Raw genomic sequence first — 19,607 nt, 5'->3', positions numbered from 1 at the left:
CCTCCATGAGTAAATGATAGTTTACGTGAAGAAGAAAAAGGGATAAAAACACCGAATCCAACTACTTGGTCTGGTAGGAAAGGACTTGATAAACCAAATCACCAGTAATTCTCCATTTATGCCATTCAGGAGAAAGCCGAAACAGGCATTTTAGGCTACAATGAAGAAAAGCTCATTTAGACTTACTAAATGTAGATTATAGCCTGTCAAGTTAAATAGCAACGTTGTAATTACCTTGTTTAGTTCTATTTTGAATTCCTTTTGTTAGAATTCAGACCGCAATTAACATACTAGAGCAACCATTGTTTCTTCTTGCATTCCTTTACTCTTTCAAGGTCTGAGTGAGATTGGGAAAATTGTACTGTATATTTGCATCTCTTTGAAAAGAAGTTATCTGAGCTAGTTTAAGCCTTGTTTGGTGCTTTTAATTTATCCAGATGGAATACTTCCCATATCTGTGTGCATGTTAGTAACGCCAAGAAAAATGTAAACAGACACTGCTTAAGATCATGAGTATGGCGAACGCAAAAACATGGATAAATTCCGCTTATAAGGAGATGTGCGTCAGTTCGTTATAGCTAGATGATGATTCCTGCGGATGTCACCCAGACAAGAGCTATAAATGAGTATTTCAGCACTGCTTCATGTATTTAACTTGTGTCAGATTTCTAAAGACTCTGAGTTACCTGGGCAGACAGTGGGTGTCCAGGCTAGGTGCAGACTGGGGCTTGTGAAGTTCTGCACGAGCCTTCAGCTGTATTTTCTTAATGGCTTTCTCTTTAATTGTCACCCTTTGTTCCTGACCTTGTTGCTCTGCTTGGTAGTTGTGTTCATTGTGCACTAAGTCACTTCTTAATCTGCACAGAGTAAGATGCACTACACGATCCTAAAGTAAATAAAAATGCATTTGTTCCTTTCTGTAATTTCAAATAAGATGCTGGTGGGTTAGGAACAGTTTTGAAGAATACGTCTGGTTGAGTGAGGCTGATGGAAGAACTGCAGCAGTCGCGTCCTGTGCACATCCAGCAAATGCACAATATACCGAGCAGCTCGGCATCTGGGAGCATCGTTTTGCCCCAGTATGTTCATCAGATGAAGTAGTTATTTGACAGATTGATCATGGAGCTTCAACAGGAACTGTACGTTACCTTCTTTTTAAGTGGAAGGACACTTGGGAAGAACATTTCTGTTGGTGTTTTAGGGATAGGATGTGTTGTTAGCTTTTAATAGAACATGGAAGATGAAGTTGGTGACAAAAAAGTCTTTTGTTTGAAGATGACTTGAGTTTTTGCTTTTGTTGATGTATTTGCTCTTTGGTTAGCTTTTAGTAATAGTGATTTATAAAGAGGGAGTAAGTGGTTGCACTCAGTGTGTATTTTAACAATACATCTACTTTAAATACAAAAATTCATGAAAGATATATTGTGAAATTGTCTAGACCTTCTGCTCACTGAGAGTTAGAAGTTTAAATATGCCTTTCCTCCAGTTCCCCCATAATGGAAATAAAGGGTGCTATCGACTTATTTTTAGTTACTGGATTTAAGAATGGGACTTGAACTGTAATAGGAACTCCAGTTGGTTGTGTTATATCCAGCCTGGCCTAATAGATTGGAGCTGAAAGTGTTGCCAGCTGGAACACGCATTTGTGTTATCTGCATGTGTGTTGTAACAGATGTTGAGCAGAGGCTGCTTGTCAAAGGTACATTGTAGTAACTTTTAAAGATCCTTGTTTGTTTCAGTACGTTTTTCTTGCATCACTAATTTTTTCCATAAAGTCAACCACGAACTGCATTATTGGGAGCTCCAGCTAAAGCTTGTGGTCAATAGGAAATAGATTAAACACAGGTTTTCCCTTTTCCATGCTTGCCAACAGTGATGTCAGTGGTTTTAATGATCCTTACCTCAGCTCACTGTAGTCCTAGTGCTCTCTATTAAAACACTTGCCTTCCACGCTGTTTTTATATGTTGTTAAGGAAATGCTTATGGTTGTTGATAAGAAACAGTGAGGTATCTAGCTGATGACTTCAGTACCTTATAAGGTGCTTCCGCCTTGAAACATATTGTAATAATTCTCTGAAAAGAGAGAAAATTATGCCAAAAAATTAAGTATTCTTTTGAGTCTAACAAAGAACATGTGTACACTAAAATTGAGGATGGGGCTTTTAGCTAGAAGTTATGTGCAATCAGGAATTCCCTGGATCAGAGCCTTCCAGTGGACTGTCGGCAGTTGCCTGGAGCAGCAGCTTTCCCTCAGAAGGGCTGCTTTCTGGGCACTCCTGTGCATAAAGGCAGAACAGGCGCCTCTGCCATGTCATAGCAGCGGGGGTGGATGTTCTCTGTTATCCAGTTCTTCTATTGCAGAAAAAGATTTTTAAGAGGAGTTGGGGAGATGAAAACAATCATTGCGGTCAGTAACCTCACAGGGTGGATAGTAGTCTTCGTTTTTTTTCTGCTCGTGAAATTAGAAGGAAACTTCTCCTTCCCTGTGTTGTTTGGTTTTGGTTTGTTGGTTGTTTTTGAAACTGTAGAAAATGTACGGCAGGTTTTACATATGTGCATTACCACCACAATAGCTTGAGTTAGGGGTTGTTACATTAAACTCAAGTTTGAAAGTTGGTGTTGTTTTCTTTTGTTAGGCCAAATTAATAAATATTTTCTAATGTTGGTGAGCAGTAGGAATTCTTAAAAATAACTTCTAAAAAGTACTTTTTAATCGTGCTGGTTACAGGGTCACTGAGGTTTGTGAACTGGAATATCGGTAGTCTCTACAGTGACTGACGGCAGCTGAATTGTGGTCTGGTAATACTTTTTCTGCTTGACAAGTAGTTTTCCATATTGTACTTCTGGACATACTAGAGGTGCAATAACAAGCAGGAAGACAGGGCCCATGTCCTGCCTCCTCTTGTACTGGCAACTGAAGTTTATAGGAAGCACAGCCTGGTTCTGTTCACACCCTGCACGACTCTGTCTTCATCTGGAGTTTCAAGCTCTCCTGCTTTTTTTCCTCATTTACACATGCTCAGGTCTTTTAAGATTCAAAGATGCTGTAACTGATTTTCTTTAGTGCTGTTTGCTTTGTTAATTCCTCTGGGAAGTGTTTTCTTTTTCGTAGAGACTTGTTAACTCTTTCCTCATTTACTCTTCTGACTTCTTAAAATAGCAGTTGCAATGTGTTCCCAGTTGTGTTGGTTGAATGGGTGATGAATTGCATTGGACAAAGGCAGCACCCTTGGCAGTCACAGGTTTTATTTTCTAGATTATATATTTCAGTTGAGATTACCTGAATGCTAGTGTAGAAATGTCATTTTCTGTCTTACTGTTGCAAATTATTGTTTAAATATTTAAATATCTTAACACAATAAGTTCCAATGATGTAGGACACCTGTCTCCTTCATCTTGCCTTGCCCAGGCAGAGAAGCTGAGACTGGTGGCCTTGCCAGTGGTCACTAAACTCTTCCTGCGGCCCTGCTGCACCCGGAATGGTTGGGAAATGGGCACTTTGCACACATTATACTTCAGTTTCGTTTAAGCCATTTCTACTTTGTCATTAGTTTTTATTAATACTGTATGGCATTACTGGCTAATTTTAGGTTAAGCATAGTTGAAAGCTGCAAAGCTCTGCAAAGCTGTATATAGATATTTGGTTCAGAACATTCCAGGAGGTTGCAATACAAGCGCAGAAGAAAGTTGAAAGTAAATAAGAGATCTGTGAGATAATTCTCTGGGGAGTTTCACAGCATACCACACATCAATTGCAAGGATAAACTTTCCTTTCACTTGAAGGACCACAGAAGATAAATTTGTTTCTTGGGCAATTAAAGAATGTAGGACAGGAGGTCTTTTCAGTTTTGTACTTCAACGTGTGTATTAGAAGTCTATTTGTTTATTTGTACTGAGGAAAATGCACTATTTACCTATATTTTCAGGAGCTTAGTTAATATTTAATATAGAAATAGTCACACATTTATGTAAAGTCTGTCTTGCTTCATCAGTTTTTGTGTGAAACTCCCAAAATGAAAATGAGGTTGTCCTCTAACCAATATTCATTTGTGGGTGTGTTGTTCAGGCTTCAGTAAGTATGGCTACTTCCCACTGTAGTGCAAAGAGAGAAGCTCTGGGGTTGTGTATCCTATTGCTTGGAGGCTGGGATGCAGTTGGACTTAATGACCTTTAAGGTCTTTTCCAACTTGAGCAATCCTGTGATTCTATGTGGCTGCCTGCTTGTGGGCTCTGTGTGGGCCTGCAGCTGGAGCTCTTGCTGGTGCCCTGATGTGTGACTCTGACCCTGGTTCTTCCAGCAAGATCGTGTCCTGCCAAGGGCTGGAGAGTCTGCTAGGGGATTCCCAGTAGGATACAAGGCAGGTCAACACCGAGTCTCACTCCATCCTCTGTTGCTCCTGTAGATGTACCCCATAAGAGTGCTTCTATTGTTGGCCTATTCTATTGTGTAAAGTCAACCGAAATGCAGAGATGGGAATGGACTTGAGGCATCTGCATTGTGTGCTAGATTAAGAGGGCTAGAGCGGAGATGATGAGAATCATTCAGTGACAGAATCATAGGATACCCCAAGTTGAAAGGGACCCACAAGGATCCTCAGGTCCAGCCCCCCGCTCCAGAAGGACCACCTAAACCCCATCTCTGAGAGCAGTGTCCAAATGCTTCTTGAACTCTGCAGCTCAGGCTGTGCCCACTGCCCTGGGATCTGTTCTGTGCCCTACACCCTCCATGCCGCCTCCATGCCGTTCCCTCAGGCCTGTGTTTGTCACACAGAGCAGAGCTCAGTGCTGTCCCTCTGCTCCCTGTGAGGAGCTGCAGCCACCACGAGGGCTGCCCTCAGCTCTTCTGCTCTGGGCTGATCAAACCCAGGGCCCTCAGCCAATCCGCTTGCACTTTACCCTCTAGACCCTTCTCCATCTTTGTAGTCTTCCATTGGATGCTCTCTGATAGTTATATGTTCTCTTGTGGTGTCCAGAACTGCACACAGTTCTGAAGATGCAGATCAAAAGCAACTTTTGGCATTTGCTCATTAGTAAACCTGTGCTACGGAACATAAGTAATCCTTATTAGAGTTGCAGTACCTTGTTATTTCCATAGTCCTCTGTCGGAGAAAGAAATAAAATGTAAATACGTTTATAGACTTTAATAGGCTTTTCTGGGTACAGTTATTTTCTAATTTATGTGTCAATGGTGAATGGTGGTGCTGCACCCCTGATGCTCAGTCATCCTTCTCAAGCAAAACATGGTATCTTCCACATGTTGGGCAAAAATGCCAGCAGCAGGGTAGTTGTTTGATCTTTTTTTGTTTTGTCATAGGAGTTTTTCTGGGGTAATCTGTATAATAATTAATAATAATTGAATTGTTTTTGCTTAGGTGAATCTCTTGCAAATCTAAATGTATTTCTGGCTGCTTGTAATTTCATTGCCGACATCTGTTTTAAATGTTCTTTAAATGCTTGAGTACAGTTCAAATGTGTATGCCATAATTTTTCAAGGTGCTAACGTTTTCAGTTCAAGTGATAACACTTTAAAAAGGGGGGAAAAAAAAAGTGGAGGGTGTCAGGGTAGATGTGATAATTACAGGAAAACTTTACAGTGCCCGTGATGCTAATTTTCTTTCTCTTTCCTTTTCAGAATGATGACCTATACAACCTCAGCAAATCCTTCTTTTAACTCATGGGTATCAAGACTCTAAATGTTTCATGTTACCACAACTAGGACCTCACCTCCTCCTCCTCCTCTTCCTCTGTAAATGGGTACGATGCATCCAGTTCAGTTTGTTTACTTTACACAAACCTCAGGAGTTAGTTGACTGAGCTGCACATCCTGTGTTGTGCCAAGCAGAAGCACTGTGACACCTGGACTATGAGTCTCTCTTAATCCTCTACCGTAAGGACTTAGCTGGCCACAGTGAACTGATGTGCCCACCACTGTGTCGTGGTGAGAATGGGTATTTTACTAGCACATTTACACAACTTCATTTGCTGCTGAAAACCTGTATGACAAATCATCCTTGTAAATTATTACATACAAAACTTAATGTTGGTTGAAGAGTATTAAATATTTAACATAGGTTTTGATTTATACATGTACTTTTTTAATTAAAATGTAACTTTTCCTACAGCACATCTTTTTTGATGTGGAACTGAGGTATACTATATTCTGTTGTAAACAGAGTGGGAAACCTGCTTAAAACAAGGCTTCTAAGAATAGAGTAGGGTACTATTCTTGTTTTAAGATTGTAATTCAGAAAATAATATAATACGAGTCATTGGTCCCCGGGCCTTGATTGTACAGTCATATTTGCTGATACTATCAGTTGTAAGATAACCCTGATGCTGAACTGATTTCTTTCCAGAAGAAAAGTAATTTTGTACTCCTTGTAAAATAATAATCTGTATTAACTGCAATGAAGACAAACTTTACTGTACATGATATTTACAAGTGTCAACTTGAATTCGTCAATTGCACAGAAACTGACAAAAAATCAGAAAAAAAGAAATCAAAGTCTTCCATTGTATATATTGTAAAGAATAGAAATTAAAAAAAAAAAAAACAAAAAAAACACAACAGAAAACTACAAAACAAAATGAAAACAAAGGGTGAACTTTTCAAATTAACTCTTTCCCTGGAATGAAAATGTGGGTGTTTGTAAATTCTGGAAATCTCTTTCTATATGTAATAAACTAGATACTGTTTTATCTGCTGTAGTTTGTTTTTCTTGGTGAACTGCCTCAGGTATCTCAGATTGCCCCACTGTAGCTTTCTTTGATGTTGCTACTGTGCCGATAAGAGTGGCTGTGGATCACTACCATCTAAGGACATCGGGTACAGTTAGATGTCGTAGGGAGTGCGCTTTGTAAAGGGCCGGTGAAAAACATTCTGCCTTCTGTGATATGCTTGGATATTTCACTAAAGATCTCGTTTCATTGTTCTGGTGAATCTTCAGGATACAGTCCTCCTTCCATTTATGTCAGTGGGAGAGTTCTAAGCAAGTTAAATCACTGAAAGCAAGATAGCAGCATGAAATGTAAAAACAGCGACCAAGATGATTGTCTGGAAGTTGGTGCAAGAGGAAGAATGAAGAATTCTTCTGCGACTTATTTCTGTGCTTTACTCTGGCTCTTTGTGTATATTGTTATTTTATGTGTAGCATTTGCAGAGTCCTAGTTCTTTCTGGGTCTGGAGAAGTAATGAAATTGGAGATCTCAAAGCAAAATGTTGTTGACATGATAAGAGAACAGGCTATTTCAGGTCCCTGTTGGTCATCGCTCTTGCTTCTGGAAAGCAACTTTATGGACCAGGGTGCATTTGACAGAATTCTTGTTATCAGGAAAAGGCAGGTGCTCGGTGCACCAGCCCTCCATAGAGGATGGGAGGATAGCTGTCAAACTCTCCAAAAAAAAAAAAAAAAAAGAAAGGATTGATTTCCCCTGAGATGTTTACGATGCATTCCCTTCATCTATATCGTTTTTTCACCTGGCTGTCATCTTGGATAAAACAGTATTTTATGACCATTGTGCTTTGCATTGTTTCAGATAATTTGCATGCTCTAGCCATAACTGAAACATATTTGTAGGTACTGGAAGCTACTATTAAATTTTAAGAGGCATTAGCTAGCACCTGTAATCCAGGTAACTACTTTGAATTGACACATCTATGAGCACATCTTGTTTAAAACGTTTGATGTTTTAGAATAACTAGAAATTGGTAAAGGTGATTATGTTGGTTGGAAAAGCTATGTTATGAACACATATGAACACATTCACTGTGTTTACATTAGTAGTTCTCTTCCTTAGTAAAATTAAACCTGTTTAGCAAGTGTGTTTTGAGAATACTTAATATGTAACCAAACAATCCTCTTGATGCTTTTTTTTTTCCGTAAAGGTTCTTACTAATTCAAGACTTCATTAAATAGACTGCAACCCCTTATAAATTAAACCTCTTATAAATTAAAGTGGAATTGCCTCAACAAACAGTGCTATCCTATCTTATTCTTCTATGTATTCTATTGTTGTGTCTGTGACAACAAACTTCGTAATTTTTTAAGTTTGAAAATGGACAGTGATTTCTGTCCTGCATCAGATAGTAAGGCTCAGCTGCTCCAGAGTTCATTTTGCTATGATTTTTTTTTGACTGGAAATTGGTGATTATTATTTGAGTTTCTTTTTGAGTCCATTGCTGTGACAGCTTTGGTTTTCAAAAAGGACTATATTGAATGCATTTGTTAGTGCTATTGGTTGAAAATGAGTGAGATTGTAAAAACAGTTTGAAGCAGTTTCCAGAAGTACTAGCAGTGCTTATAACTTCTTCCTCCCCACCCCCGATAATTGCTGTTTTAAAGCTTGATTTGTTGCTGAGTTGATACATGTTGTGGAGCTCTATATCTTTCTAGTCTTTTATATTAACCTCTTTAATTAGCATTTCAACTGTCGTGTGTCTTCTGTAACGTTTATGAATTTTTTCCAGCAGAAGTACAAATTCAGAAAAGAAAAAGGGAGCACCACATTTGTAGGCATACTCCGATGCTGCAGACTTACTTTCTGCATATTTAAGAACTAAGCATCCGTGTCCATCTTGCTATCAGGTGACTTCTAGCTGAAGCTATTATTCATGCCCTCTATTACATTCAAGGGCTATGTAATGAGTAGTATGTGCTTAAATGGCTCCTATCAACTCAGTGTGTGCCGTTTTTTAGTTACATAACTTGGCTGTGCAGTAACAGAGATTAACACTGCAGTATGCACAGCATTCACATTTGCTTTTGAAATCATTAGCTGAAGCTGGTACTTGGTAGGAGCTTAAGTACAGCATGTCAGCTAATGATTGAATCACTCTGGATAGATGCTTGAATGCTTTATTCTGCAGCTTAGCTCACCTAAGCTAGCTTACTTAAAGAAGTGAAAACGAGCAATAACCCACCCTCACTCTCTTGAAGGCATTTGTCCGTCTCTTGTGTGACCTCCCAGCCATCTTTGGGTGCAGTATGCATTTTTGGTCTGCAAGCCCTTGAGACTGGTTCACTGGTGTAAGGTGACAGTATTCTCACTTGTTCAGTTCATCTTGCGTGTATCTGTTCACTAGTAATTTGGGTATGACTTTGAATATATCATAAATGAACTTGTTTTGAACCTACCGGATGCCCGTATGAAATTTTCCAGACTATAGGATGGAAAACGGAAGAAAAAATGGGGAAATGAGAAAAAAAAAATAGGACTTTCAGTTTGTAGAAAGGCACTTTCTTTTTTTATCTTCTGTTCTCTGAGATGCTACTATTCACATAACGGATGAAATGAGGAATCTAGCTGGGATGAGGAGGACCATGGTCTGTGCTGTTCACTGCTTTCCAAATATATGTTCTGAAAGAACGTTTCTGCATGAGAAGAAAAGGTGGAGGCTAATTTTAAAAAAGCAGCGTTGTTACAACTTCTGTGTTTAAATATTTTCGGATTGCAAGTTTTGAATTCTACATTTGGGCTCATAGCAATGGGATAATCAAATGTTTGTGTATGCCTGCAGTGGGTGGGCCCCTGGGAGGGAGGGCAGTAAGACATAGGACGCCTTGTACCTTGTGATTTGTGCCAGCAGGACAGAGGATGTTTTCACTAAGAAGCTCTGTGACGTTCTGATCTCTTGATCTGACTTGATTGGTGGTTTGAAAAATGGTGCTTTGCATAACCAAGATGCATAGGGGGATAAAAAAAAAAGAAGGACATGGAGAAGTGACTGCTTTGGAAATTCCCATGACATTGCACAACTTATGGAAAAGCTCTAATTTGGTGGGTGCCATCTGGCTGCTGGGACCCCAGTCTGCCATTTCTGCTCTATTAGGATTCTTGACAGTAGTATTTGGAGACTGGGAGTAAAACAATAAAATAAAATCTATGTGCCCTCTATAGATTAAACCAATGGAATACTCGTCTTGGTAGAATCAAGTTATCTGGAGGCAGATAAATAATACTAAATGAGAACGACAAGAAGAAGAGTCACTGTGTCATGGCTGAAAAAAGTTACTGTGCTTTTTCAGTTGCTTTCAGGCCCTATGTTTATCTAATGCAAACGGAGCACGTAAATGAGTATTTAGAGGAAAAAGACCTGACTGGAGAACTTGCCTCCCGTGTTTGCGGAGGGTGGAGTGTTGTTGGGAAAACAATTACAACAGCACCGATGCCTCAGAATTGATAGAAGTACAGGAAAACATCTGTAGCGTTTTGGAGAGGAAAGGTTCCTCTTTCAAGGTCTGTTTGACAATTAGAATTTTCTGGCATTGTAAATATATTTTATGTGGGAGTCACAGACTCAGCCATTCTTGTATATTTTATTTTTTTTAATTTCAGAAGAAATGTCGCCCAGTTTGACTCCCTGCTTTTGTGATTGAACCGTCCCAATGTGGCAGCAGGCCTGAAGGCCAGGCGCTGCTCCTGGGGCGGTGCATGCAGGGCTTCTGGCGGGAAAGGCCTCAGCGCCTGCCCTGCTTAGCTAGGAAGCCACGGCTCCTGCCTCTTGTTGTTTGTCCACCTGTGGTGGTGGTTGTTTTTTAAGAAACCTTATTATCAGTTAGGCTAAGTAGAATGTCAGCCATCCCACGAATCGTTTATTGTCAACAACGTATTGAAATGTCAGAGTGTTGTCCTCCTTGGTTTTACTTGGACAGTGGGACGCTGCCCCTTTAAATTCCCTCAGCGGGTAGTGCTGCTTTTCCACATCTCTGAGCATTAGCCAAAAGAAGGTATAGGATTTATAACTTTATCAGTTTATTGCTTTACCTTCAGCTGGTGAATAAAGAACAGTGTTTCAGTTCTTTTAAACTAGCATTTGGTCATCTTTCCCTCAGCACAGCCCCAAGCTGCTGTGCACTGTAGCTGAGGCGGCTTTACCACACTGTCTGGCTTTCCTCAGCTACATGGCAGAGTAATCTCACTCGCATGTCAGTTTGCCTTTATCAGCGGTGTGCTTTGCATTAATTTCAGCTTCCCAGCGTGCCCGTGAGGGCCATAGTGCAGTCTGTGCTCCCTGGCTTCCCTCAGTAACGCAGTCCCACCTCACCCCTCCAGACTCAGTGCCACTTCAGCATCCCGCAGCAGAAGGTAAGCTGAAATTTTGCTCTTTCTGCCAGAAAGCAATTTGCCTGGGCTTCCTCCTTCCCTGGCTCCCTCTGTGAAGCGACCTGGTAATCCGTTGGCTCAATGCCGGTTCCTCAGTGGTGTGGGTAATCCTGAGGGTTGCCATCCGAGGTGAGAGATAAGGAGAAGGACTCGAACATGACATATGTGTGTGAAAGATCAAGGCACTTCTGCCTGCTGTGTTATTTTTAAAACGAGAGCTAACAAAGACACAGGCTGTTTGTTCTTGCCTCCTCCTGAATGCTGTCAGATAAAACCGTTAATATTATTGTCTTAGTTTTCTGCGCGCAAAATGAGTGATTTCACCTTCCTCACAGAGATGTTGGATTAAGTAAAGAAGAAGCTCTTGATTCCTGCAGTACTGGGCTGCACAGAAATACTTGTAGAGAGAGAGTGTGAGCTTTGTTGTTGCAGGGCAGTAACACTGCTCAGCCCTTCATCTCTCTCCAGGTTTCACTCTCCACTTTAATACTTCCTGTGTTCTCTTCAGTGTTATCTCACTCACTCAGATCTCTTGGCTGCTGGAAGGTCCCATTCTTTGTCCCATGATTTGCCCAGCAGTCCCTTGCTCTTGTGTTTCTTTTTAGCTGTTGTACAGTCAAGGTGTTCTCACTGGAATGTGAACATTTGGGCCAGGTTTGCAGTTCTCAAAAACCTTCATTGTAATCTATTAATGGAAGTCACACTTGACCCTGATTGAGGAGAGCATGCCAGCAGAACTTTCTGGAGACATACTGTGAGTAATATCACTGAACTAACTTGAAATTGCCCTTAGTGTCAATGAATCATGCAACTGCAGCCTCTCTGATTTTAATGAAAGCAGATGGGCTCACAGCATTTTTTTATTTTTTCATTTTTATTTTTTATTTTTTAAATCTATTTCTCCACAGTTTAGAATTACTTTGGTTTAAAAAGGCTCTGTCCTCTTTGGTATCTGATTGAAAATGATGGCCTAGTGGAATACTGGGTGGCTTTGTCTGGTTGGTTAATTTTGCTCCTGATCAGCTGTATGCCCTGATTTCCCTGGATGTAAGAACTTTGGAGGAAAAAGAAAAAGAAAAAGAAAAAAAAGTAAGCTCACTTAAAAAAAAAAAAAAAAAAAACCACAACAAAAACCAACTGCACAGGTTTTCCTGAATACAGTCTGGAACATGATAACGTAGGTCACAATATTACTCAAAAGTGGCAACTTCCAGTGTGGGGCAGCAAATCTATTAAGCTTATTTGGGCTCTATTAGAGAAGTAGCAAGAAATTAGCAGGCTAATTGCTAAGTGAACTGCTACTTTCTTTTAGGAGCAGTTTCTTTTGCCCAGTGTGTTTGTTAAACGTTTTGCTAGCTGGCAGTACGGTGAAATTGTTTGTTAATGAAACTTCCATCACTGTAAAATAACCACGTATCCTTGCTAAGCAAATACCACTGTGATAACAGTGAGGTGGGTGTGCCAGTCCATTTTCTTAGCAGTGTTGTTATTTAAGTATTTCTGATATATAACAGTAATATAAACTGATGTCATACAGGTTAGTTCTTCTAAGGAGAGCTTTGAAGAATGCTTTTAAGTATTTGCTTGGTATTTTTTGCTACTTATTACCTTTGTATGCACGCAGAGTTGAAACCACTTTCAGAAACTTGTCAGTGATTGATCACTTCACAGTAGACATTCAGATAGATGTTCTTTAATCAATTCATACTTGATCTTTCTGTAGACACTTAATGTGTCACTTTCTAGAAATCAACAGCTCTTTTAGCTGCAGGGATCGCCAGAAGTTATTTTGGGAAGCCACACAGAGTACACACTCAGTCTGAAAGAAGACAAGGCTATTTCTTAAAAGCATCAAGCCACGAGTGGCATACAGTTCACACAGATAACTGCCATTATTTACAATACTTCTCTAAAAATGCTCCAATAACAATAATGAGAAGGAAACAAGAAAGAAATCTCAAGAAAGGAAATAAATGGTGAGCCTGGTATTTCTGCATATTCTTGTTTTACCCAGCAAACATGTTGGATTTCTTGTGTCTGTCACTTCCGTTCATGATTTCTAAGACAGACAAAGTGAACTTTGCTTGTCTTTAAGTTAACAGCCTTACTGTGATTCCACTTTTGGTATACCTGTCTGGTGCTCTTGCTGTACTGCAGCACTCTTAGTAAAATTGTTGCTTCTCTTAACTAAATTGACTCTCAGAGTGTAATGATCTGTGCATTCTCATTAATGGTGAAGGAAAATAAAACACCCATCTAGGAGCAGGTTTCACCTCCTGTGCTTCTGCAGAGGAAAAGGGTCACAAGGGTTAAAACAGGAACATGATTCTGCAGTGGTGAATACAATGGTTCCATATGATCATAACTTAAAATTAGTTCTACAACTTCATCACTGCCAAAATTAATCAGGGTAATGTATGACAGAGAGAACTGAACTATTCAGACATGATAAGGTGTCTTTACTTCCTAAGACATGAAAAACAACATTCATTTTTGAGACTAAAATAATTTCCTAGATCAGTAGTTTCTTTTGAAAATAATTATATCTTACAAAGTAGTCTATAAGACATTAGTGTTTGTCTGTTGTTTAAATATGAGACTGCATAAAGGAGGAGGGAGTCAAGAGTATTCTTTGCTTGGAAGCAAGGGGAGAAATGTACCTCCCTGACAGTGGGAACTGTACCTGCGTTTGTGTCGGACAACATCATGCACAGCTCCCATAAGCCAGTGCCATGAGGCTCAGAGCAAATAAGTACTGCTCCAGTTGTAAATATTGATCAGCCTATTCCCTAGTTTAGGGTCACTTGAGGAAGTAGAGAATAGAGGAAATGGTTCCTCAAACCAGCAAAATTTGGCTGAGCGAAAGTTGGACTGTAAGTCTCAAGCTTGGACATGTGTTTATGCCAAGGAAACGAGAGTTTAAAAACTGTAGCCAACAAAGATTGGGAAAAGTCCAACCAAATCCACAGCCGTCATCTTTGCCCACGTAAACTGCGTGACCAGAGCAAAGCTTGTCTGCTGAGGTCACTGGTGCCGGTAAAGGTGCCGTGAGTGACTGAGTGCGCTGCCACCTGGCTCTGCCCCAGCAGTGACAAGCTGCACGAATGCCATCAACCTGGGCGGAGGAGTTAGGGGCTGCTATTCAGGTCAACATACCTGACTCAAGCAAACATGCATTTGGCTGCAAGTTCTGAAGGCCTGTCCTGGCCACAGTAGCAGACAGAACATGTCATTACTAAGTACATTCCTGCAGCCCACACAAAGTGGTCCCCGTTTGGTTTTATAATTTATGAATATGTCGCTGGGAATAAACATAGGGCTTGTGTGCTCCCAGCAGTGTTTAAGGCTGTCTATTGCTTCTTGTTTCTGAGCAAAATCCCCACCACAGATGGTCGCAAAGCCGGGGATGAGGCTTATCATGAATTATGTTAATATTTTTCCCCTACATAAAGTTAGATTTTTGTAAACATTTCTTTGTTTGTATTTTTTCTTCTATACGCAATTCCTACATCCTCTACACCTGTGTAGAAAATCTACTGCTGCTCTTCGAGTGATGTGACCTAGATTTTAAAACAAAAACAGCCCAGGAGGTTTTCAGCTGTAGGCTTACATTTTCACTGGAACTGAACTTTCCCAACAGTATGTTGGCCTTGATAAAGCTCTGGAATGGGTGAGCTGGGAAGAGAATTCTTGCAACTCAACCCTGGTTCCAAATCCAGCTAGCATAATTACGGTCTTGCTACTGGCCAGTAGTGTTGCTCTGGATAGCATCAAAGCATTCCTGTAAAACATTTTGAACTGCTTCCAGTGACCACTCCTGTGGTCAGTATATAGTAACTTCTGAGCACATATTAAACTGTGCCTTGTCCAAAGAGTTATGCAGTTTCTGTATGCAGACACCAGCACAGATGTGTGTGAGTTAGCCATGTACCAAAAAGCCCAGATAATTGTAAAAACTGAGTAACTTGAGTGACTGGGCATCATGGCATCCATTGCATAACTGTACATCCAACACTGTCTATATATCTGTGTGTGTAAAATCAACAGATGCCCAAACAGCACCTACTGCAAGCCAACCAAAAGTCACAAGTCATCCTTGAAAACTAATTTTACACCGTCACAGCCTTAATGTCCATAAGCAGTAGGCATTTATTCATTAGTGAATTACAGAGTGAATTACAAGTTATATTCTTTGTATAGGATTGCAGCTATGAGTTGCTTTATATTGCAGTTGCAATGTACATTTTGTAGAGGAGATTTTTAAACAGAAATATCTCTTGGAGGAAATGTTGAATTGTTACTACTTTGAAGCATGTAAAATATTCACCCAGGACTCAGTGTCAATAACAGAGATGTTTCTGCACTGTTGGGGTACAGTTCAGCAGTTTCTGTTGAAGGAAGATTCAAATTATTTTCCTGAAGGTGATAGCCATCCTGGATCTCTGTCTGTGTAAATGAGGTCAATGCATCTGTACTCAAGTACTCTTGCATCCATAGCAGGCTGCTCAGTAAATTAGATGGTTCTTTGCTATTTTTCATTTGAGGGCTTGCTCTTCTGGAAAAGACAAATACAGAGATAAGTCCATGCACTGATGTAGATGGTATCTGAAGATTTCTCTGAGATGTTTGTTGGTGCAATATTTCAGATATATATGCAATAATGAACACTGACACAGACTGGAAAATAAATTGAGATGAAATAATTATTGCCATTAGGATATTAATTCCTGTTCATGTTCATAGTACTGTTGATAATAAAAGAAACAAAATAATGAAATTTCCTATAAATGTATGTGAGATTATCATAGTTGCTCATCTGCCTATTCTGGCAGTGCTGTAGAGCTAAGCTTAAATTTTCAAATGCGCTCCTTCTCCTGTCTCCTTCTCCTGCTGCTGTTCTTAACTCCAAGCAGTCAGTGCTTGGGTTGCAGGAAGATTTCATTTATGCGTTTCTCACTGAGGACAGTTTAAGAAATGGAGAGGAGTATGTGAATATTTGTGAGAAAAACAATGCGAGTATTACAAATGTATTAATTTTCAAATTAAGTACTGATGAATTAAAAATAGGAATTACTTTAATACTACAACATTAAAAGTATTTGTATTGTTTACTTCCAGACATTAGGATTGGCCTGATTTCTACAAGTGCAAGGCAAGGACAGATGCTGTCTTTTCCTTTGGGATCTGAGGTTATAGAGCATTTCTGAGAATCAAGCCACTCGCTGCTACTTCTGAAAGAAACTTCTTAAGGTATTCAGGACTATAAAAAGTGATTTATATCATCCTTTGATATTGTGAATTGTTTGCAAAAGCCTCACATTTTCAGGAAAAAATATAGCAGTTCTTATGACACCATTAAAGAGCAACAGACCCAGAAGAAAACAAAACAAAATCACGTTTGAGTGAGCTATTGTGCATCATTTTGGGGTTTAAATCTTTCTTCTTTGCATTTTATTACAATTTGCAGTGCTTTTTTGTTTTGCTGTGGTTGAAGAAGATGGTGCTGATAAAGAAATAGCTTTCTCTTCCTTCTGCTTGGTGCGAATTCTTGCCTTTAAGTCAATAAACTGCATAACATATATGTGTGTGCACATAAATAACAGTTTTTAGAAAGAGGCAAATGCTGCGAGAGCCGCCTCAGTAACTTTATGAACTTAAGTGCTAACTGCTCAGAAGAGTTATGATCCTTCTGTTTGATGGTGAGTATTGCTGTAGGGTCGTATTACTATTCTTTCTGCTGTATATATTTACTTGCTTTCTTACAATAAAAGGAATCCTTCCTTCTATTATAGGTATTTCCAGTTTGTAGCAGATCGACAACTTGGTGTTGTTTCTTGGCAGGGTGAAGCACTCAGTACTGTCCTGTATGGGATGTTCTGGTGATTCAGGTGATTTATTGGCTGTGACTTTCTTTCATACAACATTTGAAGTTTCATCAAAATAACTTGGAGTATACTGGGACCAAATAAACAGCATAGCTTGAAATATCTGTTTTCCAAGATAACCATGCTAAAACTTGCCAAACCAAACATTATTGTCAAAAACATGGCTCAGCTGTAATGTGGAAGTGGTTTCATGGGTAAAAAGTTTGCTCAACAAAATACCCTGTACTTGGAGAAGAGAAAGCATACCTATTTTAAAGAAGTTTAAACTGCAGACAGTTCTGCGGCTTGTGGCTGATCTTTATTAGCTGCTATCTTTTCAGATTCTATTTCTTTATTTTTAAGGTATTATTAAACATGTTTCTCCATTGCTGTTTCGGAGGAGTCATTAGGGAAAGTAAACTGCTTTTCCACCAAAGTCTCGTCTTCTGTTTTACCTTTGAATTTTGAGACTGAGGAAGCTCTACAGAATATTGAGCTGACTGTGACTGCACAGTGCCTGGGGAGTTTAGATTGAAGCACCATCGAAGCATTTGAAATCTGGAAGAAATAAAGGTTACATTATGAGATTATTGGAAAGGAAGGGGGAAGAGATGGACTGGATGTTGGGCTTATCAGCTTTGCATCCAGTACCGGAGACAGATTCCCAAATTTAGTAGTGTCATCTAAGAACAGCTCATGCCTTTTAAGTGGCTTAAAGGCTGAAGCTCCGAGAGGCAGTTTCCACACTTTTCATAATCTACCTGAAGTTTGTAATTAGAGTTATGTCTGTCACAAATGGGCATAACAGAAGAGAGTAGATTCCTCAGCATCCTCCCCGCACACAACTCCACAGAAGAAAACCACTATGAATTTTAGCCAACTTCTAATTTAGTTGAAAATTCTTTTCCCTTTGTTTTTATGAGCGAAACGAGTGGAATTGGTGAGCGCGGTGGCGGAGGCAGAGCCTTGTGAATAGTTTGTTGCCCAGGGACTGGGCGGCAGTAGACAGATGCAGAGCACCAGATCAACAGGATAAAGGGATTAAGTAATCAGGCTAAATTCCTCTTCCTGATAAACTCAGTGGAAACTTTGCTATTGTCTCCCCTGGCTATTTAGCAAGGAGAGCTATGATTAATCAGCAGTGTTGATTTTGTCTTCCCTGCCCTGTGCAGTTTGTTCTAGGAGATTCTGAGGAGATAGAGAGGATGATGAAGCATTAGACTGCCATACTTACAGCTGCCCTTTCCATTCCCTTTCACATGAACGTCATAAACAAAGTATCATACAGATACATGGCATTTTACCTCATGAATGATTCTAGTGCCTCGTTTTTCCTTGGTTAGATTTCTTGAGGTTGTTTTCTTTTGTTAGTTTGTTTTCTCATAACATTGATGCAGCTGATGTTTTGTTCTTTCTATAGCTCCCATCAAACTCTGATGAATCTTGACTATCCTTTCACTCACTAGCTTCATTGTGACTTGTCTGTTTATTACTATTTCCTAGCTTGTCATTTAATAACTGAAAAACTGAGACATATAAGAACATGGGAAATGACGTGTGTCACCCTGTTGTCATGCTTGGAATTGTAGCAGCATGATAGTTGTAAATTAAAACTTTCCATTCACCTGGAGGATAGAAGTGTACTCTCAGTAGGTATTTGCTTAGTCAGTTTTGCTGCTCTTCGTATAAGCATATCTGTGGTGTTTTTTGATTCCTATTTCTTATTTTGTTATTCCTAGTAAACATCAATGTATTTGGCATGCTTATGCCTTTATGGGAGATGATGTTTGCAACCATTCTTGAGATTGGGTGAAAGGTTTTGATTATAAATTGATTGGCCAAGAAGATATAGAATCCTACTTGTATTTTTCAAAAAACAGCTGTATCTGAAATAATTTAGTATAGGAAGGTTTTATGAAGCCTGTCCTTATAAGCTCCAGGATGAATGTATTTGACACTTTAAAATTTATCCTAAGAGAACTACTAAAGATGATTTTGTTCCAATAGTGTAATACAGATCTACTTTTAGTAACTAAAAACCTTGTCAAAAGTGCCTGCTTTCCACTGGGAGTAACACATTGCAGCAAATTTGGATCCATCCCATTTTCAAGTTACAATCTACCTAAGATCACCTAAGATTTGTCAAAAACCTTTGAGATCTCATTCCAGCTTTACAGGTAAATCCTTCCTTGGTGTAATGTCTTGGATGTGATATTTCAGTGTTGGTGTTACTTTGCTGAAGTTGAGACTGTGAGTGTCAAAATCAACTTTCGAAGGAAAGGACTGTTTCAGCCTTAGCTATACAGAGGCCATTGTCTTTCCAGAATAAAGCAGTAGATATTTCAGAAAAGTGCTTTGAAGTTGTTCCAGCCTCTTCACAGAGCTGTGAAATCTGATAGCTCAGCTTTTAAGCTGTTTGTGAAAGTACAAACTGTAGTACTTGTGGAATTCATTCAGTGACTTCCAAACTGGAGCCTGGCCTGGGAGTGGGAAGAAAGCATTTAAGAAAAGAGTAGAAAAAAAGGCTTCAGTAGTATGTGGCAGTTAACTGTCAACTTTGGCATCTTTTCAGATTTGCGGCTTCGTGCTTTCTAGAGATAAACTGTGACTTTTCCCCAAGGACTGGAGGATTTTATTTTC

General features: G+C 39.5%; 1 protein-coding gene across 1 annotated transcript in view; it reads left to right on the top strand.

Moving 5' to 3' along the window:
- IRS1 (insulin receptor substrate 1) overlaps positions 1-6,699 on the top strand; it is a 48,224-nt gene extending 41,525 nt beyond the window's left edge. The window contains exon 2 of the mRNA XM_052685349.1: positions 5,633-6,699. The gene's annotated coding sequence lies outside the window, so the exon portion shown is untranslated. The remainder of the gene's footprint in view (positions 1-5,632) is intronic.
- Positions 6,700-19,607: the final 12,908 nt, after the last annotated feature.

Source organism: Tympanuchus pallidicinctus, unplaced genomic scaffold (genome assembly GCF_026119805.1).
Source record: "Tympanuchus pallidicinctus isolate F22 unplaced genomic scaffold, pur_lepc_1.0 scaffold22, whole genome shotgun sequence".
Taxonomy (NCBI): domain Eukaryota; kingdom Metazoa; phylum Chordata; class Aves; order Galliformes; family Phasianidae; genus Tympanuchus; species Tympanuchus pallidicinctus.
Note: the sequence above shows the minus strand (reverse complement) of the source record. Positions and strands in the feature narration are given on the sequence as shown.